At 41.2% G+C, this 25,405-nt stretch overlaps 1 long non-coding RNA gene across 1 annotated transcript in view; it reads right to left on the bottom strand.

Moving 5' to 3' along the window:
- LOC310744025 overlaps positions 1-25,405 on the bottom strand; it is a 114,018-nt gene that overhangs the window by 29,947 nt on the left and 58,666 nt on the right. The window contains exon 2 of the long non-coding RNA XR_014539357.1: positions 3,653-3,769. This is a non-coding gene — a long non-coding RNA (uncharacterized lncRNA). The remainder of the gene's footprint in view (positions 1-3,652; positions 3,770-25,405) is intronic.

Here is a 25,405-nt window from a genome sequence, read left to right as displayed (position 1 = left end):
CTAGAGTTTGCTGATCAGAAGGTCGGCGGTTCGAATCCCCGCGACGGGGTGAGCTCCCATTGCTCCTGCCAACCTAGCAGTTCGGAAGCACGAAGTGGAAGTAGATAAATAGGTACCACTCTGGCGGGAAGGTAAACGGTGTTTCCATGCACTGCTCTGGTTCGCCAGAAGCAGCTTAGTCATGCTGGCCACATGACCCAGAAGTTGTACACCGGTTCCCTCGGCCAATAAAGCGAGATGAGCGCCGCAACCCCAGAGTCGTCCGCGACTGGACCTAACGGTCAGGGGTCCCTTTACCTTTAGGCTGCAAGCAGAGCTGGTGACATTTTCTGGTGCTCTTGTGGGCTTTTCCCTTCTACAATTTCTTTTCCATTGGTTGTTATGGGAGGGAGATTCACTACACCAGCCTCAGAGCCACACAGATTTCCTCCCATTTATAAGGAGCATGCCAGGAGAACAAGGGGGCTCTGGATCCTGCAGATCCAAGTCATATCTTGATCTGCCTTGGCACACTAATTTCCTCTTCCCTTACACTGTCACAGCACTAACAGTGGAAGAGGAATGGCCACACAGCTTTCCACAGCCCCAAAGAGGAGACCTCCAATGGTGGACTGTAAGAATAAGATTAGTGTCTTAAAATAGAATCTCAAAAGAGTTCATGAACGAGCTCCTGGACAGTTGGGAGAGTTGGAAGGACTTGGGCCAGATTTTGTTAAGTTTGGTATAAGCAAGCAGTTAAACAATGGGAAAGTTGTTGCTTAAAGTATGAAATTAAGTAGATAGATACATGGTACATCTGCACAATGTTGATTTGGGGAAAATCCCTCAGTTAATGTAAGATATCCCTGGTGGCCCTATAAAACCCCCCCAATTACTACATTTTCTTACTATCTTTGTAACATTTACATATTTATTTTTAACATTGTTTGAAAAACCCACAATTCTTTGATTAAAACAAACAACTTCAAAAGGATGTTTGTTTATCAAGCCCCTGGGGACAGGCTTATTTGGGGAAGGCTGATAATTTTTATATGTACCCAAGATCAAAAAATATGTTCAGCTAATTGGTTATATTTTTATTTAAGTTGCACGCTCTGTGTAGAAATCATGACAATGCTTTTGTTACAGAAGATAACCCATTAAAAAAATTAAAATACTTCCATGCATATATACTAAAGCGGTCAACAATTTTAGGGTGGAAAAGATTAATTTGAAAATGCCCATTTTTCATGTTAAATCTCTTTGTTAATACTTTTGACCAACTTTCCTTCAAAGTACCAATTACTGTAAACCTGGCGTTAAAGGCTTAAGTGGCTACTAATATCATACAGAATAATTTGAGTAGCTCATCAGAATGGAAATTATTTTTATCTTAACATACAGCTATTCATCAGTCATCCTCACTATAATGCAGGCTCCATAGTTATTGCTAGTTGTAAAATGAGAGTTTTGCCTAGATGACTGCCGCTATTCATTTCAAGACCCCATGCATTTACTTCCAGTGGGATCAGATTGTATAGAATTTTTTTGACCTGTCCTCCTATTATGAATCCATGTCTTTGTGGAACATGCACTCTGCCCAGGATTACAGTGGAGAAAAAAAGTACAAATAAATAATATATATTAAATTTTGTTTTCAATTCCATGCTGTTATGGACACCTGAAATCTCCATGCAATGAGAAGCTTCCTGGGTGAAGCCTTAGGTTTCCTCTGGCATATTGGCATTTCATAAGATTTATGCTTATTTCCAAATGTACAGATTGAGAATAGGTGCAGGTAAAGCATTAAACAGTCTGGCTAATGTCCCAAAGTTCACAGCTCCCACATCAGATCTGGGAATGGGGCAGACAGCACCCTAAGATGCTTCCAGAGACATACCAGCTCTCCAACCTGCACTTTCTTCACACATGTGGTTTGGTTGTATCATCCCCAGCCAAAGCAGGGAGGAGGCGGGGGAAGAAAGCCAAGCCCCCTTCTCTACAATGACTCTCCTTTTTCAGCACAGCCTCTGCCCATTTCCTTAGCTGTTGCTAAGAGCTGCTATTGAGAGCCATCATCTGGTCTCCTCAACAAAGGGAGAGTTCCAGCAACTTTGCCAGGACTGTCAAAAAACAACAATCCAGGCAACCTGCACTGATGGAAGAAGCCCCATTCACAGAAACCAAATAATTGCTGATTTGAAAGAGACTTAACCCCAAATGGCAGGGCCGGCTCAATCCCTTTTGGCATCTGAGGCGCAGCACAAAATGGTATTTCTGCTGGCCAGGGAAGAAGGGGTGAGTGAAGCCATACATTGGAAACAAGGGTGGGAGGAGACCAGTAGTGTCTCTTATTCACCACGAGGCTGCATGGCCATGGGCTGCTGAGGAGGTGGTAGATCCAGCCTTCAAGCAGTGCGCCTTGGGTCAGCATGTGATGCTATGGTATCATTAGCTGGGTTGCCTGGATGGAGGGATTGGTGTGGGTGTGAACAAGCTCTGCCTTTTGTCTGGCCAGAATGGAGTCTACCATACAGATCTAATCGCTTCTGCTTCTGGCTCCACCCCTGGCTCCTGGCAGGTTGCTTACAAGGGAACACAGCCCTCAGCTGGCCCTGATATATTGAGTCCAAGCAGGCTTATTCTCAACTAAATGTGTATAGGATTGCAGACATAGGCACAACAATGACAATGGACACTTATGTCACTATGGGGCTGTGTTCTGCATTTGGTACTCCAGTGCAGTCATTCAAGTACTTGACACATACACACTGCATCTAGTGTGAGTATGTGTGAGCCTTGCTTGATAGCTACTTCCCTGAGCTTGGCAATCCTAGAAATTGCCACTTTCTTGTGCTATGTTGCAGTTTCCCTGGGCAAGCAACTAAATGGCAAATGCACATGCCTTTCCACTTGCTGCATGTTATAGTAATGTTCTCTGCTTCTATGACAGGTGAAAAGCAGTAGGGTTTGCTTTGTAGATCATACTACTTCATTCTTGTTTTTTGTTAATTTTCCCTGTCAGAGAAAGGAATATGTCTGTACTTGGGGACTTCTCAGTATCTTTCCATGTGCACTGGATTTTCTCTCCAATCCCCTTAAGTGCAAGGAGAAGGAAGTAAAGTCACGGGTTATTGCCCTTCTTGGTGAGGCTGGGATATACAGGTAAGGGAACGTTTGCCCTCCAAACCAAAATTTGGATTACCATCCTTTGAAAAGCAAATGAGCAATTATAATGCTGAAGTTTCCATTCCAAATAGGATGGCTGCATTAAATTCCAGGTGGCTGTGGTTAGCTTTACTTTATACCATTTTCGATAAAGATTTAGACATGACTCAGAGTGGCAAATTGAAGCATGCCCATGTAAATCACACTCATATTTGTGGTTTACCCTACCCTTTCATAACTTATTGCATGTTTATTTTGTTTCCATTGCTGGTAGTGATGAGATTACTTAGATCTACTGCAGGTATGAATGTCAATGGTGAAAAGATATGACTGAAAGCCATTATTAATAAGACTATCTGGTAAATAGATTTAAACCTGCATGGCAGATATATAAATAGCATTAAAATGTATTCTTGGCAATCAGAGAGTTCCTGGCTTTTTATTAGGTATAGTGGAAAAAAGCTCCATGTGTGTTTATTAGAGCTGTAGACTAAAATACACCTACGGTCTTTTCCGCTGAATTCCGGAGTCAAATGCTGCAATTCTTCACCTAGTTATTCATGCATAAGTTTTGTTGAAAGTCAATGGACTTGCCGAAGCAGAATTAATAGGAGGATCACACCTTAAAAGAAACACAAAATGAAAAGAATTATAGGTGTGGAAAGACCCATAAGGCAATTTCATCCAACCCTCTGACCCCAGAGAGAATCCTCTACCTGTTAGCTCCACCCTGATAGATTAACCCATGCAAGCTAGACCAGGGATTCTCAAACCGTCTATCCCCAGGGCCCACTTGAGACAGCTGAAAATGACCGAAGCCCACCAGACACAAAATGGTGGTGCAGAGGCCAGGGCCAGATTTAGGTTTGATGAGGCCCTATGCTACTGAAGGTAATGGGGCCCTTTATATGTCCAGTTGTCCTTTGTCAATGAAAGCAATATAGAAATGAGCAAACCAGTGACATTTTAGGGAGCAGGCAAGCAGGCAGGGCCCATTACTTACATAATAGGAGCCTACACAACACAAAACACTGTTGCTGTATGTAGGTTTTATTTTATTTGTTTTTTATCTTATATTTTTGAAATGTACATCCAGGTTTTTTCCTTTAATTTTTTTTGGACCCCCAAGAGAGTGGGGCCCTAAGCTATAGCTTGTTTAGCTTATACGTAAATCTGACACTGGAAGAGGCTGAGCTAGACACAAAATGATGGCAGAAGGAGGCAGAGTTTGGCATAATCAGCTGCCAGTTACAGATATCATTTTCTACTCCTATCTAATCCATCTTTAGAAATTGCTAAATTATTTGCCACAGAGTTTTCCTTGTGGCAAAAACGGTGACAGTGATAGGGCTGGGCAATATATTGATATACCGGTACATCGAAACCATTTTCAAGTCCATATCATGATATTGGTTTCATAATTTTTGAACTGGTAATATACTATGAATCATGATGTGTGTGTGTGCACACACACACACAAAAATCGCAATGAGGGAAAAACCGTGAAGCCAGCCAATGCCTCTACATAGTTCCATCCTTATTTCAGACATTGTGATATATTGGTATATCGCAATGTTTAAATGGTGATATATTGCTGTGTTGAAAACCAGGTATCGCCCATCCCTAGACAGTGAGAAATGGTTTGCCTAGCACAGTTGGGCAAAAACCACCCCAATCATTCATATTCTAGAAGGGCTTATTCCCTGAATTCAGAAAATTCAGATACACATCTCAAGAAAGCATGGAGCATTGTTGTAACCCCACCTGGTGAAGGGTGGTGTAAGAAATCAATAATAATAATAATAATAATAATAATAATAATAATAATAAATGCATAACAACTGGCTGCTGCCAGAGCCAGGATGCTGGACTTGATGAATGCACAGCTAAATAAGGAACTTACTAAATACATTTTTAAAAGTCACAAACTGCTGATTTACAAGATGTGATAGATATCCTTGAGTGACATTAGATCAAGTGCCAAATATTGTACCTCATCTTGGCACTGGTATGTGGATGTCCATCATGGAAAATTCAACCTGGCAGTAGATTTTAGTTTATGTATATTCAAATGCTTTAATAAACTGCAAAAGCACTTCACCCATTGGGACTGGGTCTCCCTTTAGTGATCTGTTTCCAGCAGAAAAGATTCTGCAGGGTGTGTAAGGTCTACGCCAATGACCCTGGTGAGTTTATATGATGCTTATTTCTCTCCTTCATTATGCTGATGATTGAGACTGAACTCTTTTAAAGACCACTGGGACATGGGGAGAGGAGGCTTCATTAAGATGCACAATATGCATTCACCAAGAAAGCATACAAGAAAATTGAAATGAAAATGCAAGTTTGTCAGGTTGATGTTTTAACTGGTGCAGATGCTGCTGGTTGAGAATGTTTACCAAGACACTGCTGGTTGACGATGGCTATCAAGCTGTGTGCCTTCTGTCCTCAAAGGGTATAACGTTCTTTTAGGTTGTGCCTACAGCACAGAAGTCCATTACTGCAGCAGTCCAGGGGGTGATATTGCCAGGAGATATTTTCAGGCAGTACATTTTTTGAGGACAGCTCTGTCGTGATAACATTATATGATTTCTTGAGACTATGAGAATGAGAGAAGGAAAACAACAACTACAGCACACAATATTCTTTGTCAGTGTACAAAAGATTTGCCAAATGTGTGGATGAGAGGTGATATAATAGACATATTTTTTAAAAAAGTAACACAACTTTTGATGAAATCCCTTGCCAAAAGTTCAAAGCTTCAGAAGCAGGGAAGATGACAACATTAGTCAAAATGTGCAAGGGAATAAATTAACTGTTTTGAGAATTGAGACGGAGTAAGTAGGTAACATTCCGTGTAATGAAACCAGTGCTGTTTAATTTAGAAATGATTTTGGGTGCTTCCAGATGACCTGTTTATTGATTTGTTTGCAAAGATATTCAATAATGTTGGCTATTGAATGAGCACATCCTCAGGTGTTTGTGGGGTGGTTAGATGATGTTGTGCCAAAACAAATGTTAGCTCACACATTTCTCCAACACTTTCCTTGTAATAATAATAATAGTAGTAGTAGTAGTAGTAATAATAATAATAATAATAATAATAACAATAATATTTATATCCCGCCCTCCCCAGCCAATGCTGGGCTCAGAGCGGCTAACAACAATAAAATTAGCATAGTTTACGTAAAATCACAATCAATTAATTAAAATACATTCTAAAATCAATTCTGAATCAAATTAATGGCAACCATTGGGCTAGAGTTCTATGAGGATTACAGAAGGAGGTGGGTCAAATGCCTGGTGGAACAGCTCTGTCTTGCAGGACCTGCAGAAAGATCTCAAGTCTAGTAGTGTAAAAACTATGATCTTTTTAGGGAAGGGGGTTTGTTGCACGTGAGTTCCCAATCAACTACAATTGTGCAACCTGAATTTGCCGATATGTGATTGTATCCTGCCCCCAAATAGTGACATTCTGGAAGCACCATGGTGTCATGGCAAACAGTTTTGGCTGCCTCATCTAAAAAATGGATAACATTGAGCTGGAGACTGTGCAGACAAACTATGCTTTTAAAAACAAGGACTGTATAATTGTATAGCATTGTATAGCTCTTAATAGGACCCTAATTCCACCCACCCATCCCAATAAATACAACTTCTGACTCTTCTCGGCAATGTCCCTCGAGGGGATAATCCCTCTGGGTCTGTTCAAGGTAGGGGAAAGAACCATCCATACTTAACATATGCTAATTCATTACTTCAAGATAATGGCCACTAACTCAGTTTTAGATACCTTTTAAAAAGGGACTAGATAGATTTGTGAAAGATAGTTTTGTTCATTACTTTTAGTCATAGTGACTAGTCAAATCTCTATATTCAAAAGTACCAGTTGGTGGGGTGGGAGGGAATAATAGTAATTATTCAAAATATAACAGTCACGAAGAACTAGGAAGTTAAAACTAATAATTAATGGGGAACCCCATAGAATATGGTTGCTTGTAATTGGCTACTGTGAGAACAAAATATTGGATTAAATAGGCCACTGGCCTGATCCAGCACCTCTAAATGTTCATTTGTGAGAGTAAAACAGGCCCACTGCAACAAAGATACACAGTGCTATTTTAAAAAAAAAAAATACGTATCAGGCAGAAAAAAATCTGGGAGGTGATCACAAATATGTCTTTTCCCAGCAGCCTTTGAGATTGTCTGATCTTGATGTCACCTCTTCAGAATTAGTTGATGGCATGGAATCTCTCAAAACAAATGAACCAATCAAAGTAAGGTATTTTGTGAGCAATGGGGGAGGGGATACCATGCTACCAGGAGGAAGGCTTTGATGAGCATCTTAGCTTGTCATACTTTTAGCCATTTTAGTATATATGGAATATATATTTGTATGGGCTGAGAGTGCCTTGAGTAATGTCTGAAGTGCCCATCACCACCATTAAGCTGTCTCCTGATTAATGGTCAGCCTGCAGCAAAATAAATACCGAAGTGTCAAAACAAGCAAAAAAGAAAGAAAGAAAAAAGTCCCAGCAATCTTTCCTGGGTGATATATGGACAGCAGCATACATGCCCTGCTTATATGAATGAACATGCCTACTTACTGAGTTTGATCTCCCCAAATATTTCTAAATCTTCTGCCCAAATGATGGTTAGTTAAAGCCGAACAGATTTTTATGTAGTCTCAAACTGCAGAGCCTATTGAAAACTCATTATCTTCAAATAGGATTACACTCTCTTAATATGAGAGCATGCACATTAGAATATCTCATAAAAATCAAAAGTTCCAATTTGCTCACCATATGTAAATCCAATTCAAAATATTTCCATAACATACATCCTGCTAGATGCTGCACTATTTGTATGTCACTCTAGAATGGATTAATGCCATGACAGTCTAGCCTGAGTTTTCCTGCATTTGGTGTTTTTAAACAGTTTATATTTGTTATCATATCAAAGACAGGCTTGCAGTTTTCAAAAGGAAGAAGAGAACACAGCGCCCAAGGCTCTTCCAGCATTACATTTCTTATTCCATTTTATCTTTCTTGGTTTTGACTAATGTCAGTAACAGCTACTGGTAATAAACTGCTTGTTACAGCTTGCTCTTGCCTTCAAGCAGTGGCTTTGATACATTGTCAGCCAATTGGAAGCATTTCCTGATTACATTTCCAAATTGCTTGTTTATTGATCGAAAGTTAATAAAGCAAAAGACAACTTTATGGGCTTAAATTAAATGAAGGTTTCCTTTGATGTTCAAATTATCCAATCATCCAATGTGCAGTGAAATGTAAGCATTTGAAAGTTGTATCTGGAAAGGAAGAAATGTGCTAGATAAAGGGATTCTAGCAAAGGCATTGTATTGAAGGGCTAATGAAAAATAGTCTTCAGTTACTAGATAGATGTTTCACTCATTTTCAGTTTAGGAGGGAACTGTGGATTTTTTAAAAGCAGAAAAAATGCAAAATGCACATGTAATTTGACTAATTATGATTCCTGCATCTTTGATTAGCAGTCATAAATAAAAATGTTCTCAAACAAAACCCTGCCAGACTAATGTGCTAATGACCATTTAGTTAATCCAGATAAGTAAGCCAGGTGAAGAGAGGAACACACCAAAGAGAGGTGCCTCCTCACACTGCCTCACAAGAGCCTGGGACTTGTCTGACCATTCCCAACAGCAAGTGCTGGTGGACTGGCTGGCTGGGCTCCCTCGCCTGCTTGCTTGCTTACGCCAAGGCTGTCTCAGCTCCTGGCAACCAGCACCCCCTGGCCAGCCCCAGAGGCACCATTCATCCGTGGAGCTTGTGGCCAGGGCTGCAACCAACAGCTATGCAAGCCTTTGGGAGGCAGAGATGCGAGAGGGCATCAGATGAGGGAGGGAAGGAAAGAGGGACAGAGGCCAGTGCTGCCCGCGGCACCCCTGACCATCATTCAAGGCACCCCAGGGTGCCACGGCACACTGGTTGAAAACCACTGCTTTAAGTGGTTATAAACACACTAGGTTGCAGCTTTGTAGTGGTCATTTGTATGAACATTTAGGCTGTGATCCTGAGCATGCATAAGTGGGAGTAAGTCCCATTAAACTCAATTGGATTTACTTCTGAGCAAGCAGGAGTGTACTGTTAGTGAATTCGTTTTTTAAAAAAAGTTGGAATTCAGCTGAATTTGTGTGAGAGCCATCAGTTGTTAGAACCCAAGCGAGATGAACAAAATAGAAGTGTAGCAAATAGCAAGGTATGTATTGTGAAAACTCTGCCCAGTAAAGTGTAACTTTATCTACCAACAACTCTTTGCTGTGGGTAAAACTGTGTGTCCTGGGTTCAAAACTATTGGCTGGATTCAAGTAATTGGTCCTTCCAGCAGAAGCGTATGCAAGAGGGGAAAGCAGAAATGCTTGTGCTTACAGAGAGATCTCCTTACATCTGGAGTTAGGGCTTGGCAGAGTGCCCAAGGCTGGGTCCAGGAGACTGGCCTGATAATTATGGGATGCATGAAGGGGACCAGGGTTATGCATGCCTTCATGTATAGCATGGTCTATTTTCTATCTTGACATTGTGATGTCAACTGTGTGGCTGAAAAGTAAGCCTCAGCTATACATGATTTAATGTCACCTGTACATTAAAAAGACTGAACATGGCTCAAATTGCATTTCTAGAATCACACTTCTTCAAAGACCTTATTTTCAGTATCAGTTAAATGTTTTGCAATAGTATACTGTATATACACATTATATACATTTAGGGCACAAGCTGCAGTGGGTTATGTTTTACTGAAAGCTGGACAAATAAGAGTGACAGGTTTGATGTGGCACCTATTCTATAGCTCAGTCTAAAAGCAAAATATTAGCAGCTTAATGCTGTGATTTAAATGCATATGACGAGGGTAATCTTAGAACATACACTTTCTCGGAAAGTGTATAATTATGCCAAAGCTGAATACATTATGTGTTTTCTCGGCTTTATCCTCCACAGGAGCGCACAGTTCAGACAAAAGGGGCAAGACTGACCAGAGAATAAAAGTATACAGCTTCAGGTAATTTTCCTAAATTCACTACTAATGGAACATTTAGAATATATGCCAAAATCATAAGAGCAAAGTCTGCTGGATGGCAGGCTAGCAAAAGCACGTTCTTGCTATGCTCCTGTTGCTTTTGTGGATTTAGCAAAGAAAATGCTTTGTATGTTACTTTCATGCCTTCCTTGCAAGCCATGTAATGTACATGTGTCTGTTTGGGTGTGTGCATCAGTGGTGTAGCGTGGGGGGTGCAGGGGGGGCCGGCCGCACCGGGCGCAACATCTGGGGGTTAGGGTTAGGGGGCGCAAATCCACGGGTTAGGGGGCGCAAATTACTTGCCTTGCCCCGGGTGCTGACAACCCACGCTACGCCACTGGTGTGCATATAGAATAGTAGAATTGTAGAGTTGAAAGTGAATCCAAGGGTCTTTTAGTCCAACCCCCTACAAGGCATGAATCTCAACTAAAACATCCATGACAGATAGCCACCCAACCTCTGCTTAAAAACCTCCAAGGAAAGAGAGCCTACCACATCTGTTCCACTGTTGAACAGCTCTTACTGTCAGAAAGTTCTTCCTGATGTTTGCTCAGAATCTCCTTTCTTGTAACATGAATCAATTGGTTTCGGTCCTACCCTCCAAAGCAGGAAAAAACAAGCTTGCTCCATCTTCCATGTGACAGTACTTTAGATATTTGAATATGGCTATCATATCTCCCATCAGTTTCCTCTTTTCTAGGCTATAAATGCCCAACTCCCTCAACCATTCTTCATAAAGCTTGGTTACCGGACCCTTGATCATGTTAGGGGTCAAAGGATAATGCCATACCATTGGGAAGTAGAAACACTGCAGCTTTGTTTGTTTCAACAGCGTAACACCCATTGCTAAATAATCCCTCTGCATATGGGACTGGAGAAAGGTTAATAGGAATTGGCACGTGTACACAGTTAGTCACCATTCACTTCTAAGACTGCAGCAGGGCTTTTCCCAGCTCTCTGTGGTTAGTGGTAACAATTCTACATGAGTTTGTCCACCTGTCTATGTTTTCAGAAATTTATTTGTATGAAATGGCCCTTACCACTTGTCCCAGTGATTTAGCAACTAAAGATACAAATAAGAAAACCATGCTGCGGGCCCAGGTACAATGACATCAAGGCCACTCAAGTCTGGGGTGCAGGAAGCAGTAAAAATGACATAACATCATGGGATTGAAATGACCACTACTTTATCGATTACTGATAGGCATTGGGTATGTATCCTGAATCAACCAACCTAATTGCTGGTTGATTACTTCATCAGAGTTGATCCTGGATTAAGTATCCCCCCCAGGATGCACAACAAATACAGCAATCCCTCCAGGATGCCATTTGGGGAGTTCTATGGCCTATTAGCCCCCAGCTGAGCATTCAGACAGAGACCTTCCCCCTGTACCCCTTTTACCGGGGTAGCCTGATAACTGGATCATGAAGGGGGGGTTAGGGATCCTTCTGATTCCCCTTGTTTAGACTAAGGATCTGGCCCAATGCTGAATTCCACCAGCAAGTTGTGACAGTAGCTATGAGGTAAGCAAAACTCATAGACAGGCCCAATTGGTCTGCAGGCAAATTCTTCCCTGGCCCTGAATACGATGACCAATCAATTCCATGCACAGGGACAAAACACGCAGGGTGGGTGTTTTGCTGACTGTGGTGCTGACTTCAAGTGCAGTCAGTTAAATGAGTTGGAGGTAGATGTCTGCCCCACGTCTTGCCTTCTTTTATTGGCCATGACTGGCCCATTTAATTCAAATTGCTGCAGAGTGCCAACAATCCCTACCACCAGCTGAGGCTGATGACTCCGTCAGCCAGTCGCACAGGAAAGGATTTTGGCTCTCCATGGCTGTGCCAGGCTGCAACAGCTGCCGCCAAAATGATAAGTGGTATTTAGAAGAAATCTTTGTGCTGGAATTGACACAGGAATAGGGAGACAGAAGAAATTTGATTTCGCTTGCATTTTAATGAGGAATGACGACTGTCCTCCAGTCACACTTCAAAATTTGCACTTCTGTGAATTTTGTGATGCAGTTCTGCATCTAAACAATGTATACAAAAAAATAATAATCTCTTGTTCCCAGTTCTTAGACATGAAAGCAACTTTTGAAATAGTTTTGTTGAATCAGGCTCAGTCTGATCAAAGTTTCAACTTAAACTGTTTGTCCTTTTGATGTAAGTTCATGCAATGTCCACATATAAAGGTAAAGGTACCCCTGCCCGTACAGGCCAGTCTTGACAGACTCTAGGGTTGTGCGCTCATCTCACTCTAGAGGCCGGGAGCCAGCGCTGTCCGCAGACACTTCCGGGTCACGTGGCCAGCGTGACAAGCTGCATCTGGCGAGCCAGCGCAGCACACGGAACGCCGTTTACCTTCCCGCTAGTAAGCGGTCCCTATTTATCTACTTGCACCCAGGGGTGCTTTCAATCTGCTAGGTTGGCAGGCGCTGGGACCGAGTGACAGGAGCGCACCCCGCCGCGGGGATTCGAACCGCCGACCTTTCGATCGGCAAGTCCTAGGCGCTGAGGCTTTTACCCACAGCGCCACCCACGTCCCTAATGTCCACATATACCCTGAAGTAAAACATAGCTAACAAGCCAATCCTAGGCTTAAACCAGGGAGGGTGGTAATCCTTTGAATGCTATTACAGTATTTGTCACAGAACAAGCTAAGCAGACTTACCATTTCCTCTATATACCAGGGTTGGAGAACCTGTGGGCTTCCAGATATTTTTGGACTGCTGCGCCCATCAGCCCCAGCCAGGATGGTCAATAGTCAAGGATGGTGGAAACTGTAGTCCAGCAACATATGGAGGGCACCAGATTGGCTACCGTTTCTAAAAAGTCTTCCTGGTGTACTGTATCAGCCTCTCTCCTTTAAATGACTAGGCAGACAAAGCAGGCACTATTGCACTAGTGTCTGAAAGACATCTGATTGTCCATTGTGGGAACAGGATCTTGGCCTAGATGAGACTTTTGTTTGATCCAGCAGGGCTCTTCTTTTGTTTTTATGTTCTCTAAAGAGCGTGAGATTCTTAAGCAAATGGAAATTAAGCACCTTAGCTGAAATGGGACCAATATACACCAAGTAGAAATTTCAGGGACTTTACCAATTTACCATTTTTTTCTAAGTCATATATTTTCACAAACTAAGCTACCGATCTAAGCATTTTGGATACTGCTTATGCTGTTCCCTCCCCCTCCCCAACACATTCTTTTTCAAACAGCAGATTAAAGCATTCAGTCCAGAAGCAATTTTTCATGTCAAAATCTCTGTTAATTGACTTACTGAATATGGGTATGAGGCATGAGCCTTTTTTTTTTTACTTAATTGAGCCCTAAGCATCCATTTTTAAAATAAAAAGTAAATATCCCCTGTGACTGTTTAGCTACCAAATAGCATTATTGTTAATAATTTCATAGTGGCAGCTCCGCAATTAAAGAAGACACGCCAGTCTTTCTTCATGAAACTGTAGGTATGTTTTGCATGCCATTAGCTGCGCTAAATTGCCATGGCCTTGCTGTTACCTTATGCAGCTTTGGAAATAATAATCAGCCATCCTTAACGCAAATTTTCTCTACCTGTTCTCCGCCATCTTCTTGGGTCATTTTAAGTGGGCAAAAGCCCTCATTGGGAACATTAGCTTTGTAACGTTTGGACTTTCTTTTCTAATTGGTAGTGCTGTGCTGAAGAATTATTCTGTGTTTTTTCCAGTCATTCTCCATCAATGAATGAAAAAAGAAAATTATATATTCAATTATCAGGGAGGGAGGGGGAAATGATGGGAAAATCCTTGTGGGTAGGGTATTGGGTCTTCTGTTTACCTTTTGAGGGGTTTTGTAAGTGTCCTCTTTTTCATTCTACAAATCATCTCTCTGGTGGGCAGCTTTCTGCAGGTTTGCCAGAGCTTCCTGAAAACCATATGATGTTTTCCTAGAAGCACAGGAAGCAAGGGAGGCTGTCTAACATGCTCTTGATAGCTGTTGATTGTCACTCCTTTTTCAATGAACTAAAGTTGTTGGTTTTTTTACTTTAAAAGAAATCAAGGTGAAGCAAATCCAAATCAGTAAGCCATTCTTTGCAATGCATAGCTGAATTATGGAACTCACTCCCATAGGAGGAAGTGATGGCCATCGACTTGGATAGCTTTAAAAGATTATTGGCCAAATTAACGCAGAATAAGGAATCACTACTAACCATGATGACTATGCTCTGCCTCCACAGTCAGCAATGCTTCTGAAAACCAGTTGTTGGAAATCACAGCTAGGAGAATTGCTGCTGTGCTCAGGCCCTACTGATTCAGCATTCTGAGCATGCTCAGTCTTCATTGGGCTTTTTTTGAGATTCCCCTTTTAGAGTTTTTTCTAAGGCTTTGTTGTAATTCTGCAAACCCTGTGGTATGTGGGGTGACCTAGGCAGAGCAGTCTTGTTCACCAAGCTTCCAAGTGCCATGTATTGCCAATGGTTACCAAAAGGGGAGGGCCAAAGCAGCAGAGAGCTGGCACGGTGTAGGTGTGGTGGCTGGGCCATCAGGTTTGCTCTGCTGCTGACCCCACACTATGCCCAGCTCCCCTAAGCCTGCTGACACCTCCCTCTTATAGATATGGATGGAACTATTTTGGTGGCATATGAATCTGAACCCTCACCTGAACTTCACAAATAGTAGTTTATACGATGTCTGGGTTTTTTGCTTTCATTTTTCTCTGTCTTGCCCCAAGCCTTTAGGATAGGATGGAGTGGATCCAGAAAAAAATTGAATTCAACAACTTGTCCTTTGAAATAGTAGAATAATAATGTTAATAAATATGCCAAAGGCCATATCGTTAAACCATCTAGAATGAAGCCATTTCAGTATAATCTATTCCTTTTCTCAACTCATCCAGTAGGAAATTGGTGGGTTTAAAAAAACACTTCTTTTTTATATTATTATAAACCAATATTATTATAAAGCAATATAAACCTATTGCTATTTACATTTCTCTGGTAAATCAATTTTTTATTGTCATCTTTACTGCTTTTTGTATACCACAGATTAGTATTAAATATGTTTATATCTTAATTATTTACCATTTTAAAAACCTTTTCATTTACATGAAACTGTTTAAAAATGGCAAATTATGTCTATTTTTCCAGCCAGTAAAGTTAATAATGATGAACAAAATCTTCACTTTTAACTGCAAGTCAAATGTGCATCATAGTCAAGACTGTAGCTATGTTTAATTTTAAAACAAGTGAAATACCAGAGGCAGTTTGAAATTCAGACCATTAATTGGATTCCAATTTTGTTTAATTTTAGCGACAGTAAACTGGTGACAGAAGCTATTGCATGCAACATTAACCTTTCGCCTCTTACATAACAAACTCGCCCGGGGTCTCCACTTGAAGGTATTTCCAATTACAGTATTGTCAATATAACCTTGCCAGGCTAGGCCACACACAATACTGTATTCTCTCTCTCTGTGTATATATATATCTCTATATATAGATAGAAGGGAGTATTCTGATGGCTGACCCATGCTGGCTGGAAATCTTTCATTGCCTCTTTATGCCATATCTAAAAATTATTCTTACAAAGCAATTCACTAGCAGTGGTGAAGTTGGGTAAATTTAAACCCTGCGCTGAATGGTCATGCTGTTGTCTGTCTGTCCCCCATGTTTATATGGTAATACGTATTACATTACTTTCTTTGGTATGAGGTGAGTCTGTTGGCTCCATTCAGGTAGCTTCTACATGAATAACAGCTGTTATGTGTGTAGGCTCTTCTGCCCATTGATGAAGCCGTAGAATCACATGCTCAAAGAAATCCTAGTGAGTTAGCAATATCTACCTTCACCAGCTCTTGCTGGCCCTCAATGAAGATTGGATGTGAGTTAATTTCAAGTCAGAAAAAGAAAAAAAATGACCTGTGGTCAGGCATTGACACAGGGTACTGCGACCTCGGAGGACTGACTGGTCACTTCAGTCTCACATTCACAGTAGCTCTGTACAGACTGCCAAAATGGGTAGTAATGTGCATGCAGAGTGGTGATGAAGGAAATCAGGATTGTACCTTCTGGCAGTGTCTCCAACCTTTATGTGTTGACTGTAACTTCTGTATAGAGGTTTGTTCATGTCTATGTACCTCCTGGCAGTGTCTCCTGGGCTTAGCCTCTGAGCTATATATAGATATAATGTACAGAGTCTGCATGCATTATGGGGGTTGGGGTTGCGGTCATAGGCCTCTCTGTAGTATTTGTGTTCAGTGCATGGAGGGAGAGCCAAGCGGCCCAATTTCAGTATCCATGCAAGGCTATCTCCCCATTGTGACCATCCGTACAGTTATTGATTATCACATTTGAAGATTTAGGGATAGGGTGTTCCTGGAGCTTAGCCCCACATTTAGTTCAGTTTTCAGTTCATTTTAATTACAGACTGAAACATGTACATATGCTTTATAATATATTGTTAATCTATCAGAAGCCTCTGTAGCAGGATCAACTATAAATCTAAATGGGTAAATAATGAGTTGAAATATAATAAAATAAATTATGCATTGAACTTTTCCTTTATACCTGGATTTTTTGATAATCTGCTATGAAAATGCAAAGTATGCCTGTTAAATACACACACTTTGCTGCAGAATGTGCAAGTTTTACCATAAAATACCATAAAATGAAAAAGCATTGCCTTCTTCACAGAATGAAGACACAACATAATTAATAACAATAAATTGTAAAGAGAACATTCTGTGTGGTTGCTGTTGTTGTTTTAAGAATGTTATGAGGGGAACTGTTGTACTTAACACACACTGCCCAGGCTTCAATTAGATTTTATGGTTTGGGGATGTCAGATTATTCAGGGTTATTAAAAAGGTTCATACTGATCCTAGCCATTGTTTCCTCTCTCCCACCCCACCCTCCTCTAGATTTCTTCATGGCACCTCTGCTTTTCGACTGAGATTGTAGAACACAAGCAACATCATTTGCTGCTGCTCCATATGTTTGTAGTACACGTCTGTTAACCTTAGGCACATAAGCGTGCTCCATACTGGCACAAACAGAGAGGTTTGTCAGAGGCTAATTGACAGTATCGTTGCAACAAATCAGCCTTAACAGCAAACACACGTGATTTAAGCTCTGGCATTTCTGCACTTTGATAACAGACATATTCAGGCTCTCGATTATGATGGATGTGCCCAACAGGGATAAATTACCTCTCTCCACAGCATGACTGTGCCTCCGAGACAGATGCTTTGCCTTGTGTACTTTTATCTTTGGCTATACCAGCTAGTATCATAACAGAACAAATATTCATGTCTTCTTGCCATATACAAAGCAAGATGCTTCACCCCTAATCTCTTTTCCCACTGATCAAGGAGCCATTGGACTAAAGCCTAAATTTGTGGGCAGGGGCACATTTGACTTCATTTATCTTCACAGAAAGTGGCCTTATATTGAGTCAGACCCTTGGCACATCTGACTCAGGGTGGCCTATGGGATGATGCTCACTGGCAGTGGCCTTTGAGGTTTCAGCTTGGAGCCTTTTCTAGTTCTGTCAGGAGATGCCAGGAACCTGACCCAGCAGTACTGTCTGCATGCCCATAGAATCATTGAATTGTAAGCTCTATGGGAAAATATGCTTGTTGTTTTTGTCCATGGAGTTTTCTTGGCAGGGACACTGGAGTGGCTTGTTGGTTCCTGTTCCAGGTGGATCATGCTTAGTCAAAACTTCCACTATGACCTGTCTTGGGTGGCCCTGCACGGCATAGCTCATAGCTTCTCTGAGTTATTCAAGCCCCTTCACCACGACAAGCCAGTGATCCATGAAGGAGAAAGACCTTGATGATTGAGGGCACAAGGAGAAGGGGACGACAGAGGACGAGATGGTTGGGCTGTGTTCTTGAAGCTACTAACATGAGTTTGACCAAACTGCAGGAGGCAGTGGAAGACAGGAGCCATGGGGGTCATGAAGAGTTGAGCACGACTAAATGACTAAACAACAACAACAACAACAACAACAACAAAGGGAAAATATGGTGTGTATGTGTGTTTTCAAGTTGAAATACTCTCTCAAGGACAAATGAGTGTGATCAGAAGTCATCCCATCTGTGCTGACCCACAACCAAAATGGGTCAAATGTGGTTTATACAACCCAAAACAGGTAAAATGTGGGTTGATTTATCTTTACAACATTCCATGTGGATCTTCAGTAGTTTCACTTTCACATCTATGTCAGAAATGCCTCCTGCTTCACTTTGGAATGATCCACTATAAATGTGTCCCTTATGTTGTTGATTATGTAAGCCAGGGGTGGAGAACCAGAGAGACTCATCCCTTCATGGGTAACCTTTAGGGGACTGCACACCAGTGGTGAGTAGGGTCAGATGTGAGAGTAGGTGGAGCCACAGGTATGACTCTTATCTAGGTACAGTTGGTTACACTCCAGACATGCGAAAACAAACAAAAAGAACTTGGAGGTTTCTACATGCCTATCTTTCTCCACCCAAGCAAACAAGAAGCATGATGAGAGATCAAGAACACAACACAACCAGGTGATAATACTCAAGGAGGGTGGAGAGAAGGACTAGTGGGAAGTGTGGCTTGGGGAGGAAGTGTCCCAAGGGCCAGATAGAGAGGCTGGAAACGGCACATCTAGCTTTCAGCTCAGAGATTCCTCATGCTTGATCTAGGGTCTCCTCAGTGGTTGTTTAGCTGTGGTAACAAACATGTAATGATAGAAATCACACATATACAGCATCATGTGTGTTTGACAATATCATGTAGTTACAAACAGAAGTGTGTGTTCTAGTTTAGCCAACTAACCACAAAAACACCAGTCACATACTGAATATATGATCTCACAGATGACCAGGATTAAAACTGGGAGAAAAGACATTGACCTTTTCCACCTAATCACTTGACCCAAGATGGCAGCTGTGTCTCCTGCAAATTACAGTAGAATTTTCCAGAAAACTTCATATTGTTTTATTACTCAGAGTTGTTGTGAGGTTAAAACAGAAAGGAGGAGAACCTTGAGCTCCTTAGAGAAAAGGTGGGATGTAACTGTAATGATAGATATAGATGCATTACTGGGCTGCTTTTGTAATATATGAGCTCCCATTTCATATTTGAGTATATTGACACAATAAGTGTTTTGTTTTTTTAAGTCCTGAACTACATGAAACGGGAGCCAACCCAGCAGTGGAATATTCTGCAATCTTTGTGCCAAGATTAACCAGGCATAATGAAAGTTTTCATTTCTTTTGTTTTCAATGACATGTCCAGAGAAGCTGATTAGTGTAGGAATGTTATCCCTGGACATCACCCTACTTGCTGCACCACCATGGAGAATAACATGATCCTGTATAATTTGACATTTTTGAGCAAAGTTCCACACACAAACTCCAGCTGGGAACATGTGTTCAGTTGTTTATTAGCAACAGGTGCCTCGTGCTTCTGTTTTTCCAGGCTGTTTGCTCAAAGATGATTTCATTTATTGGCTAGCAACCTGATTCCACTTAATGGAGCTTTAATTTTAAATGCTTTTTGGGTCTAGCAGTCTTATAATGTGCATCAGTCTTTAGTTCAAGCCTTCAGTGCGGTTCATGTCACATTCTTCTATCAGAAGCTGGGGCAGGGGAAGAGTTAAAAGAAAGACAACCACAAATAGGATGCATTGTCGTGGCCTACAGAGTTAGAGTGATCCAAACCCCTGATCTGCCACAATGGACAGGGTCTCCCTCTGCCCAACCAAGCTCTGCTGGCCTCCATCAGTGAGATATGTTCCAATGTGTCCACTCAAAAGGCAGGTGAGCAGAAGCTATGGATAGTGTTAGCTAGTGTAAACACTCCCCCCAAAAAACCTGGGCATTTCATGGGTGGGAAGAGGGTGTATTTGGGCTACTATAGAATTGGCTCAGGATTTATCATAAATAAATATTTGGGACTTCTATTTCTTTACTTAAATTTATTTACCGCCCTATACCCAGAGCTCTCAGGGTAGTTCACAGAACTTACTACTACTACTACTACTACTACTACTAGTAATAATAATAATTTTAAAGGATGTGTAAATAGCGTTGCTGAAAAGACTTATAGTCCAGGTTTCCGATACTTGAGTCTCCAGTTGTTTTTGGATTACAACTCCCTTCATCCCTAGCTAGAAGGACCAGTGGTCAGGGATGATGGTAACTGTAGTCCAAAAACAGCTCAAGTGTGGGAAACCCAAATGTAGTCCAAGGGTGGGTTACCTATGGCCCTCTTGATGTTGCTGGATGGTATTTATCATCATCAATGGCCATTTGCCATCCTGGCTGAGACAGGTAGCAACCAGAAGTCCAAGAGCAGCAACAGTGAGTAGGCCACGGGCATTGGAGAGCTACATTCCCTTTGACAATAGCTGAGCAGTTTCTTGTGTTATGTGGAAGCACGAGTCCTACCACACAATAGCTCCATGGAACTCTTGCACACTCTTGCATTTGTGGAAGAGCACTGGAGTCTTTTCCTTATGGCCACATGTTGTGAATCCAACCCAATGTAAACAACCACCAGGTATTATTTGCCCATAGGATCGGGTGACCAGAAATGGGTTATCACTGTATATGGAGGAAGAGGAGGAGGAAGAGAATCTACTCTGAATAATATCCACAATATTGCTCTAGATAGATTTTGAACTACTGGCCCATATATGGCAATGTGCTGTGGGTGGGACAGGTCTGATATGCACCTGGTGTCCCCTAGGAACTACTTGCTTCCACATTCCAGGCAGCAGAAGTCACAGCTGCTACACACCTGCATTTGTGTAGGCGGAGCTGCCTTCTTGACTGAAGTAACTAGGAAACATCTGGGGTGCATAAGAGCTCTGGGTCAGGGTGACAAACAGTTGGAGCCTATTAATTTTCTTAGAAGCACATCTACTTAATAACCATTGAACCAAGTAAACATGTTTAGGATTGTATCAAAATCCTATACATGTCTTCTTAGAAGTCTGATTGAGTTCACTGGGGCTTACTTTCCGGTAAGTGGATATAGGATTGCAGTTTTCATTTTCATTTCCCCCAATTTTAACTTGGTAGGTGGAGTTATAATAATAAAAAATATACTTTGTGGAAGAGACTGTAGTACCCGCCACCCCTGATTTCAAAACCCTTCTTATTGGTGGGAGAATGCAGCATCACCCAGATTAAGCTCTGGTATATATATAGTTTGGTAGAGAAATATTTGGAAGGCAGAGATGTGAAACAATTATAGCTTTAGCTATTGCCTTGGTCACGGCACATTTTAATGACACCCCCCACACACACACACCAAACTGGAAGAAGCTCAGCAAAATTCTAATTTCATTAATAAATAATTAACTGTGTATTATTTCAATAAATACAAGAATGTTTATACAGTAAAGAGTACAAATGTTTTGTGCATACATGCTGACCTACTTCTCTCAGTCCTCCTTGGCTTTTCCCAAAGAATTGTTTTTAAAAATTAATAACGTCAAAACATTTCTGTTTATAACATCTTATCAATAGCTGTTAAATCTATAAAATAATTCAATCGTCTGCCTTGGGAATGTTTAATCAAGCTTGATATTTGCTTTAAATTAGCACTGTCAAATGTACATTTTGCAAAATCTCCCAAATCATGAAAGATTTATCATTCAAAATATATTTGGATTATTCTCCAGCTAATCATCAAGATAAAAAAAGAACCCCAGCAGTACAGTTAAGTGGAACAATTAACTGGATTTAAAAATGATAATTTTCATATGTTATTCAACAGAGTAGGAAGAAGCTACTTCATTTTAGGGATATATTAGGAACACAATCTAAAGAACATCAGGAGATTATTTCTTTGGGGCCATTCCAGATAATCAGTTCTTAATATGATAAACACATGCTAACTTGTCATTTATGGGGTAAGATTTAAATATCACCTCTCAAGAAAATGCCCATTTTGCTGCTGGTCAAAGGCCATGTTTCTGTCAGCTATCTCTTCCACTACTATTTTGAATGTGGTGATAGGACCTATTGGACAGTGTCTGTGACATCAATAATGATAAGTAATCTACTTCTGTGTCCCATGCATGCACCCTTATGAATGCTCCCTGGTTGGCTGTTGCCATACAACACTAGCCCTGTGTGTGTGTGTGTGTGTGTGTGTGTGTGTGTGTGTGTGTGTGTGTTTAAGCCAAGCAATGTCCCTTAGGAATGTTTTATAATTGTTGGAAGCTGCCCAGAGTGGCAGGGGCAACCCAATCAGATGGGCAGGGTGTAAGAAATAATTTATGTTGTTGGTGGTGCTGGTGGTGGTAGAAGTGGGGTGGGCAGGCCTCCCCCAGAAGAGTAGGCTCTCTCTTCAGCTCTGCCTCCACTCCTGTATCTTTATCATTACTTCAAGGAAAAGCACTTTTCATATTTCAATTACAACTCTAACACTGGAAATAAAAAAGCAAGGCTAACAATCCTAAGCATGCTTACTTAGAAGGTAACTCCATCAAATTCAATAGGATGTTAATATGATATATGCCAGTCATTTCCTTCAGAAATCTAACATGTGAGAAAATCTGACCTTGCTAGAAATGCACTTTGTACGCTCCTCCTCCCAAAGCTGTTGTTAAACTTTCTCAGCCTCAAACTAAACAGGACATTAATCATGTGCACTTGTTTTCCCTTTTCAACTTTCCCTTTTGAACTCAAGCATTCACCCACATCTCTGATGAGGAACTGGGAGAGGATCGTTCCTTTCTTCTCCTCTGATTTTCTATCTCCATATGACACTTCCCAAGCTGCTTTTGGCCTTATGGAGAGAAATGATATGGCTCTGCAGCTTTGTTGTCAAGTTGGCTGGAAAACCCCCTCTTTCTTCAATCCTTTTTCACCAGCGAGCTGGACTTTCCAGCTCCGGGAAATGTGGTGTAGAGTCCAAAATATATTCTGGGAAAGAGGTGGGTGTAAACAGCTTGCACATGAACATTTAATATTGTTACATCTCTATTGTAAACTGATTCTTGTTGGAGGATTAAATATTGTTCCTATCACGCCCAAGGCTTACTAAGAAGAGGAGCAGGAAAAGGGAGAGTCCTACTAAAGAAACAGGCCCATGTTCTCCAGACGTACAGAAATGAGGTTTATGGCATTCAGATTTTCAGAAGGGGAAAACCAGATCTTCACAATATTACGACATATCTTTTGCACACGTTTCTTATGTGAAACTGATCAAACTCACTACTCCTGCAGTACATTGCTCTCTACTCAGTGTTGTGTTTCCTTGGTGGAAGCTATATGATGGATGGCTGAGCTGTAAAGAGGGATGTGCTATGGCCAGGGTTTATGGCTTCTCGGTCAGTGGCGGCGACACTGAGGTGCATTTGGCAGTGCAGGACAGCACTTTCAGTTTCGTATCAAGTATCAAAATGGGATGTGCAGCCCCGTCATGATATTTACTTTTGGTGTGCCTGTCTATATTTTGGATGTGCCTAGTTTCACACACCTCACACAGTTCTGTCCTTCTTGGTTAAATAAATTCTCTGACTTTTATCCTGCATTCTTTCTATGAAAGGTCAACTTTTAAAGGAGGGTCTTTGGGTTCGGAGCAGCGAATGGAACAGTCTATCATTTTCCTGCAGGTTTTCTCACATGTTGTGGGGAAATATGAAATGGATAAGCAAGTGGCAGTACTTTTGCTTCACCACCCAGGTTTCCCCCTCCCCTCCGGCATCAAGGCTGGCGGGAGAAGAAGGGTTATACACATTTCAAACTATGAAGACAAATCTAATTTGCACATTTAACTCAAATGAACAACTTAATGGGTTTGATCCAGACTTGGTCATACTTACAGTAGACCCATTGAAATAAATGAGGTTTAAATCAATCCGGATTTAAACCTAGGCATACATCAGTGCAGTGTTAGATAAATCAGTTGCAGGTTACATCTGCTGAACATATGGCATTTATTCTACAATTGTTAGTCCCAAATAACTAACTCACAAATGTGGAAAATTTGGAGTCAGAATTGGATTCCATCAGTGATTAATGATAAAAAGGGTAGGAGCCTATGATGTTTGGAAAACATAATGCATGCGGATGTCCTTTCACTTGACCATCTAGTTTTTAACACATATGACAACATATTTCCAGGCTTATCTCCACACTTAGGGGTGAGGTGGGACTTGAGACATGTGTCTGTTTTTTAATAACTAGTTTTTCCAGGTTTAGCAAAAAAGAGTGAAAGTCGCACAGATGGTCTCTAGACTGCATGTGACCCATAGAAAGTCATGGCAAACATTGGGGGGTGTTTTAAGAGGAGGGTGGTTTGTATTGAATGACAGTTGCGGTGGATTAACTAGCACAAGATGGTATAGGGTGCATGATGATAGTATTTCTGATGCCTTCTGCTTTCTTTAATGTTGATAGAATCACTAATGAGCTGTGGACTACCAGGGAGAGCAGAGCAGACTTGGTGTGCCTTTGGGCATCTTGATAACAGGCTTAGGTTCCTTTTCTTGTGGTTTGTTTTTAAAGCATGTGGCGAGAGGGGCTACCATTAAACGGTGATGGAAAAGGAGAGCCGTGATGTGTATAGTTCTGATGTGTATCTCCACCCACATCGTCAAGCCCGGACACTGAGATCCAGTTCCAATGGCCTTCTGGTGGTTCCCTCCCTGCAAGAAGTGAGGTTGCAGAGAACCAGGCAAAGGACCTTTTCAGTAGTTGAATCCGCCTTGTGGAACGCCCTCCCAGCAGATGTCAAACAGATAAACAGCTATGTGATTTTTAAAGGACATATGAAGGCAGCCCTGTTTACTATTTTGAGAGCTGCCCAGAGTGGTTGGAGCAACCCAATACCATGCCAGCTTTATACTCAACAATTCTGCTATTCCAATAAAAACAATATCTCTGAATGTACATTTTTTATAAGAATTAACTCTGTTCCAGACAAAATACATCCCCATAGTCTTCAAATAAAAGCATTATAATGCTATCATTTTCCTCACATGATTTTATCATACCTCTGTATTTCTTTCTAAGATCATTGACAAGATACTTGGAGGACTGCAGAGGACCATGTGCTTTAGATCCATAGCTGTTATAGGAAGCCAAGACTTAGAGAGAGAGGCTGTCTTCTGTGTTTATTTTGTAAGATCTGTTAAGTTGAGATTACTTTTCCAGTATTTACTGGAAATTTGCCATGAACAGTTAAGGATTCAGTTGTGGGATTTGTTTGTTACATTGTATCATC

The sequence above is a fragment of the Podarcis filfolensis genome, assembly GCF_964270895.1.
Source record: "Podarcis filfolensis genome assembly, chromosome: 10".
NCBI lineage: Eukaryota > Metazoa > Chordata > Lepidosauria > Squamata > Lacertidae > Podarcis > Podarcis filfolensis.
Note: the sequence above shows the minus strand (reverse complement) of the source record. Positions and strands in the feature narration are given on the sequence as shown.